This window comes from Crocuta crocuta, unplaced genomic scaffold, assembly GCF_008692635.1.
Source record: "Crocuta crocuta isolate KB4526 unplaced genomic scaffold, BGI_CrCroc_1.0 scaffold147, whole genome shotgun sequence".
In the NCBI taxonomy this organism is placed as follows: domain Eukaryota; kingdom Metazoa; phylum Chordata; class Mammalia; order Carnivora; family Hyaenidae; genus Crocuta; species Crocuta crocuta.
Genome location: NW_027532594.1, coordinates 4664743 through 4671882, shown reverse-complemented (window position 1 = coordinate 4671882; position 7140 = coordinate 4664743). Strand labels below are relative to the sequence as shown.

Here is a 7140-nt window from a genome sequence, read left to right as displayed (position 1 = left end):
CCACGACCTCTCGGGGCTCCGCTCACGGGCCGGGCAGGCTGTCTCCGTTGCAGGATTCCAGCGCAGCGGCTGGCTGAGGCCGGTGAGCCTGATGGTGACTTTCGCGCGCTGCCAAAGCCCCTACGGAAAAGACGACTTCCCGCCACCGAACGCTGCCTTCTTTAAGCCCGGCTTTGGCTCGCTCGATCACATTTCGGGAACAAAGCCGGCCGGGCTCCGCGGCCACAGGTTCCGGAGCCGATTTCACATGCTCACATACTCCCTGCCACACTACACCCTGGCCGCGAGGTAGACGTTATCACCTTGCGTAGTTCGTGACCTCGCTTTCTTGCTCACAATGTCCCCAGAATGCGCCCGTCACTTGGGCATACAGCTCTGCCACGTACAAATGGGCTTTTGCTACTTTGGCATGTCTTTGGAAGGGAACTCTGGGAAAGGGGGCTCTGACTGCTTCCTGGTGTTGCTCCTGTGCCTGCTGCTCCACTTTTCTCATTGTGGGCCTGTCCTGAGAGCCCTGAGCTTCCGTTTGGTTTATAGCCTGGCAATGNGGGGGACTGGGGCTCCAGAGAGCACATGGGGGGGAGGGGGGGCTTTGGGCATGTTACCAGGAGTCCTGTTCAGCGTGTTCAGCGTTTTGGGAGGAACCCAGAGCCCAGTGTTTTGCATCGTGATACAGCATAAAATACAAAGAACTTTCAGTTGTTCCTGCTTAATCTTTATAACTCACCGTAAAAAAAAAAAAAAACAAAAAAACACGCTCTGAATCTAAGCAATCTTTTGTCGTTAACGTACAGACATGCAGACTTAGAATATGTTTACACTGGCTGGGCTCTCTTAGCTTCTTACTATAAACCTGTTGAGTGTCCATTTACAGAATGCATACCCCAAGGGCATTTTAAAAAACTGGAAGTGTTAAAGGTCCAGTAGATTAATTGAGCTCTTTGTGACCCCCTTGGTGAGGAATGGGGGCTTGGGGACATGATATAGCTATGTCCCTCAAAAAGCTCACAGCCTTGGGATAAGACTTTAAAAATTCGGTATTTCAAGAGTTGCAAAGCAGTACAAGATAAAAACAAGAGGTCATGTATAGTGTTGGGTAAGTTTCAAATGAGTTGAGGATCAAAATTCAAGTAGAAAAAAATAAAGTAACAAAAACTTCAAATGACCATAAACATTCTCAGCTTGGTAAAAGTGCATCTTACTCAGAGAATTTACCCTTGTAATTTGTCCCTATGGGCAAACCTTGGAAGACTAAGAGGTTGAATCTCAGTGATTGTTACATTTTAGCTGGAAATTACTTTGACCTTTGCTTTCCCCACAAAGGCCTCTCTGCTCCTTTATTTCTTACCCACTCCTTTTTTCTCCCTACCTCTTTCTAGTACATGTAATCCCAAACTTAGAATTGTTCGATTTAGGATTTTTCAACTTTACAGTGATGTGCAAGCGATTCACATTCAGTAGAAACCCTACTTCAAATTGTGAATGTTAATCTTTTGCCCCAGCCCCCAGCCATATGTGGTAGATCATTTCTTGTGATGCCAGGCAGCAGCACTGAGCCTCCGTTCCCAGCCAGCCACTTGATCACTGGCCTTGGCAACCAATATACTTAGAACCATTTGATACCTATATGGTCATTCTGTTTTTCACTTTCAGTATGGTATTCAATAAATGACATGAGAAATCAACATTTTATTATAAAGTAGGATTTGTTAGATTATTTTGCCCAACTGTAGATTAATAGAAGTGTTCTGAGCATGTTTAATGTAGGCAAGGCTAAGCTCTGATGTTTAGTAGGTTAGGTACATTAAATGCATTTTAAACTTACACTGGGTATTTTCAGGACATAACCATATCATAAGTCAAGGAGGATCTGTATAGGAAAGCTGAGTAAGTTATGGTCATTGATGGAGAAGAATGCCAGCCTTACCTTTGTGGTAGAATTTTTGGTCAAAACCTTCCCCACATCTTTTTTTTTTTTAAGGTTTATTTTTGAGAGAGAGAGGGAGGGGCAGAGAGATAGGGAGACACAGAATCTGAAGCAGGCTCCAGGCTCCAAGCTGTCAGCACAGAGCCCGACACAGAGCTCATACTCAAGGACTGCAAGATCATGACCTGAGCCAAAGTCAGATACTTAACCAACTGAACTATCCAGGTGCCCCAAAACTTTCCCCACTTCTTAACTCACTTCTTGTTAATTTTTACAGATGAGTTGAGGTGGTGATTGTTCACCCAGTTGTAAATTCAGTCACTGGAGGAACAAAACTTTACAAAGTTTTTTACCCGAATAAGCTAAGTAAATTCACCATTTCCAACATCTAAATGTGAGGCAATTGCTGGTAGATGATAGAGCTCTGCCTCTGAGGGGGCCACTATTCAGCACCTGTGTCCTCGCCCAATGCTTCTTGCACCTAAGTCAGCTGCATACTCCTCTGATCCCAGAATCTAAATTCCCGGGACTGAGCATGCTGTCCATCAAACAAGGGTTCATTTCCCTCTACGACTGGCTTCTACATCCATCTCAACAATGAAGACAGAAAACAAATACGGTATAAGCCTCCAAACAAATGTGTGACCAAGCTGGAAAGAAAGAAGGATCCCGAATATTCAGGTCTAGAGCTGCTCCCCACCCTTTGACACCCCCATTAGTCCCTTCCTCCATTTCCCCATTCCTCAGCAAAGTCCTCACAGGGAAAATATACAGAATACTATGTACGAAAGAGCTTGAACTTTGCCTTGTCTTTCAGGGTGTTAAGGAGACAGCAGGTCTAAGATGGAGTTACTTATGCTAAGTCCCACATCAACAAACCAAGACTTTATCCCTAACCGTAACCGCAGTTCCAACACCCACCCCATCCCACCCCCAGGGATGTAACCTGTAACCAGTCAGCATAGAATTACCTGGTCAGCACTAATGAGATAACCGACTCCATGGGAAGTCCCCTGTCCAGTCCCCTTAGGAAGGCAACCTTGCAGAAACAATGCATTCTTTGCTAACAATTTCTTTTTCCACCCCCTAGCCCCCTTTAAAAACCTTTCCTTCTCTATAGCTCGGTGGAGCTCCTTTCTACTGCTGGATAGGATGCCGCTCAGTGCATAATGGTTTAACAAAACCCGTTTGATCTTCAATTTTACTCAGTTGAATTTTCGTTATATAATGAAGCATCGTTCGCAGCAGATTTCATCACCACCCTCTCCAAGAATCTCTGGAGCTCCTGTCCTCTCTCCTCCTCTCTGCCTCCTTCAGGCATGACACACCCAGGCCGAGCCTCCCCTAGGCATTATAGTGACTGTCCTAGGATTCATTTGGAGGACAACTAGAAATATTTACAGCGGGGAAGAAGTGGGGGATCCAAAAAAGACCGAAGGTTTACCTGAAAGGGAATCGCATAGAGAAGAGGAAATGGAAAGGATTCTCTGTTTGGGTATTATGAGATAATGATAGCTAACCTTTATTTGTCACATCTAGGTCCTGAACTAAGCACTTTATTTGCAGCACTTTGCCCTCACAAAGACCATATGGGATAGATATACTAAATGCTAAATGGCATGGCGTTAAGAATACAGCCTCTGGGCTTAAGCCGGATCCCCTGGCTTACCAGGTATGTGACCTTGGGCTATTACTTAACCCTTGACCTTAGTTTCTCATTCATGAAATGAGAATAATATTGGAAAGATTAGATTAAATGAGATGACTCTAAAGCATTTAGGATTAGAATACTGGGGAAGGCGAGCTTTTAATACAGTGATGCCCAGGCTTCATTTTGGACCAACTGAAGAGTATGGTCTGGCATTGATTTTTTTTTTTTTTAATGTTTGCCAGGTGACTCTACAGCAGTGAAAACTGAGAACACTGAATTTGAGGTCTCTCTTCTCTACACTCCAGTGTTTGCTCTCAGCTGTGACTATTGGTTTCTGCTCAAGAATAATGACAGACCATTAAGTATGCACAAGGGGGCAGGTCTCATACCCATCTAAGTTTGTCTCTAGGATAACCTACCCCAGCAGGGACCATCCCTCTCATTTTACAGCATTTTGTCCTGGGTCACACAATGAATGGCAGGCCCAGAATTTGAACCAAAGCCTGCGTGGGCCCATGGCATGTGCTCCTTCACCAACCCTGCAGTTCTTATCTAGATGGGCCATTTAGCCTAGAGAAACAGAGCTGGAACCAGACAAGCAAACATAACCCCCAAGTACAAACCCAGTCAACCCAAAGCTGGTGTTTTGCCAAATCTGCACCCATCAGGTTGTTTTCTTGGGTCTCTCATGTGCTCTTAAAGTTTTTGAGTCAATTGGCAACAGTTGAAAAGGAGGATATTTCACCTGAAAGTCAGATTTCTCATTCTTCTTGAAGAGTAAGAAACTCTGGTAACACATGGCAACAATTAGCTGGTATGTGCTCGCCAGCGCACCTCTATATCATCAGGCCCTCTTCATTTAGGTCTCCTGACAGACCTCTAGACTTTGGACTTAGCCACCTAACTTGTATCTTCTGCTTCTACACGGGCACAGTGGAGTTGGCTCATTCCAGCTCATGAGAAACAACTGTGCACATCCCTTCTGAACTCTGTTTAGTGAACCAAATTGGTTGCTTGAAATGGATTGCTGTGGGAGTTGTTACCCCCACAGAAATCGGCGATGCTAACAATCAAGTCTTTTGTGAGTTTTGTCAAGTTTTTGTTTTTCCTGAAAGTCAGTTTGCTAGCACACCATTGTCCCCACTACCCTTAGTCACTGTCTGGTGTTCTGAAGACAAAGATTTGTTCTCAGTAGAAAGTGAAGGAAACCGAAGCATTTGAGAAACTACTTCAATTCTGCTAAGCAATTGATTATTCACTGTCTAATTTTTATAATTTTTATTATTTTTAAAGTTTATTCTGAGATAGAGAGAGAGAATCCCAAGCAGGCTCCACACCACCAGCTCAGAGCCCAATGAGGGGCTCAAACCCTCAAATCTCAAGATCATGACATGAGCCAAAATTCAGATGCTTAGCCAACTGAGCTACCCAGGTGTCCCTGTCTATCCTTATTTTTAAAGCACTTCAACTTACTGTGATGGAGTAAAAACCCAAAACAAGCCTCTTGATGAAACTAAAGATGGTTAAGATGTTTTACTAGGTTTTAAAATGAATCATTGAGGGGCGCCTGGGTGGCTTAGTCGGTTAAGAGTCCGACTTTCACTTAGGTCATGATCTTGCGGTTTGTGGGTTCGAGCTCCGCGTCGGGCTCTGTGCTGACTGCCAGCTCAGAGCCTGGAGCCTGCTTCAGTCTGTGACTCCCTCTCTCTCTGACACTCCCCTGCTCACACTGTCTCTCTCTCTCTCTCTCTCTCTCTCTCTCTCTCTCCTAGAAATAAATAAAAAAATATTTAAAAAAATAAAATAAAATAAAATGAATCATTGGACTGGCAAGAAAGTAGGGAAACCAAAGAAGTCAAAAACAAAGTTAAGATGGGACCCCTGGAAAGTGAGCAAGCTCCTAGAAAATCCGTCAGCAGTGTCCTTGAGCTTCCACATTGACAGGTATGCAATGGTGGAGACACAGAAGATAAACCCTTAAGCCTATCCAAGATCATGAGCATAGTAAGAACCTATCCCAATGTAGATTGGCACAGCCACTATGGAAAACAGTAAAGAGGTTCCTCAAAACATTAAGAATAGGACAGCAATATGATCCAGCAATCTCACTTCTGGAGATCCAAAGGAAACAAAATAATTATCTCAAAAAGATATCTGCACCCCCAATATTCATTGCAGCATAATTCACAATATCCAGGGCATGTTTCTCAAGGCATGTAAACAACTGTCCACTGAGGGATAAAGGAATAAAGAAGATGTAGTGTATATGCAATGGAATATTAGCCATAAAAAAGAAAGAAGTCCTGCCATTTGTGACAACATGGATGAAACTTTTTTTAAAATAGTTTATTGTCAAGTTGGTTTCCATATAACACCCAGTGCTCATCCCCACAAGTGCCCTCCTCCATGCCCATCACCCCCTTCCCCTCCTCCCCACCCCATCTGCCTTCAGTTTGTTCTCAGCATTCAAGAGTCTCTCATGGTTTGCCTCCCTCCCTCTCCCCCACTATTTTTTCCCCTTCTCCTCACCCATGGTCCTCCGTTAAGTTCCTCCTAATCCTCCTGTATGTGCAAACATATGGTATCTGTCCTTCTCTGCCTGACTTACTTCACTCAGCATAACGCCCTCAAGTTCCATCCATGTTGGATGGAAAGACTGTAGTATCTCACATATATGTAGAATCTTAAAAAAGTTGAATTCATAGAAATAGAGAGTAGGTTGGTAGTTGCCAGGGGCTTTTTGTGAGGAAATGGAGAGATGTTGGTCAAAGGGTACAAACTTTCAATTATAAGATAAGTTCTGGGGATCTAATGTACAGCATGGAGACTATAGTTAAGAACACTGTATACTTGAAAGTTACTAAGAGAGTAAATCTTAAATGTTCTTATCCCCCCCCCCACACACACACAAGGGTAATTATGTGAAGTGATGGATGTGTTAACTAACATAATGGTGATAATCATTGCACAATATATACATATATCAAATAATCATGCTGTGTACCTTTTTAAAAAAATATGGAATGCTTCACAAATTTGTATGTCTTCCTTGCATGGGGGCTATGCTAATCTTTGTATCATTCCAATTTTAGTTTATGTGCTGCTGAAGTGAGCACATACTGTACAACTTAAACTTACACAATGTTACATGTCAACTATACCTTAGTAAAATTGGGTGAAAAAATTTCATATAAAACACATATATGTATTTTTAAAAAAAGAACCTTTCTGATAAAACTGGGATTCCAAAGAGCCAAAGTAAAGATGAATGTGAAAGTGACTTGCTCTGCAGAAGAAGACTGCACCCCCCAAATTTTCTGGATTGATCCTGGTGCTGGATGGAGAAAAACCAAAAAGATATATGAATCTTCCTTGAGAGTTCATTGCTACAGTGTTATCTGCATGTAAGATTGTGATCTAAATTCCTGATACCATGGAATTTTAAAAACTTAATGAGTTCAAGTTTGGGATACTCCAAACAACTGGCAAGAGCAGACACAATCCTCTCTGGAGGAGAAGATCTTGAACTTCGGCCCCAAAGAATGCCCCCAGATAAAGTTTC

General features: G+C 43.0%; 1 non-coding gene across 1 annotated transcript; it reads right to left on the bottom strand.

Annotated features, from left to right (window-relative positions):
- Positions 1–6590: 6590 nt before the first annotated feature.
- LOC144244722 (U6 spliceosomal RNA) lies at positions 6591–6694 on the bottom strand. The gene has a single exon (XR_013339037.1). It is a non-coding gene; the product is annotated as a U6 spliceosomal RNA (small nuclear RNA).
- Between the last annotated feature and the right edge of the window lie 446 nt (positions 6695–7140).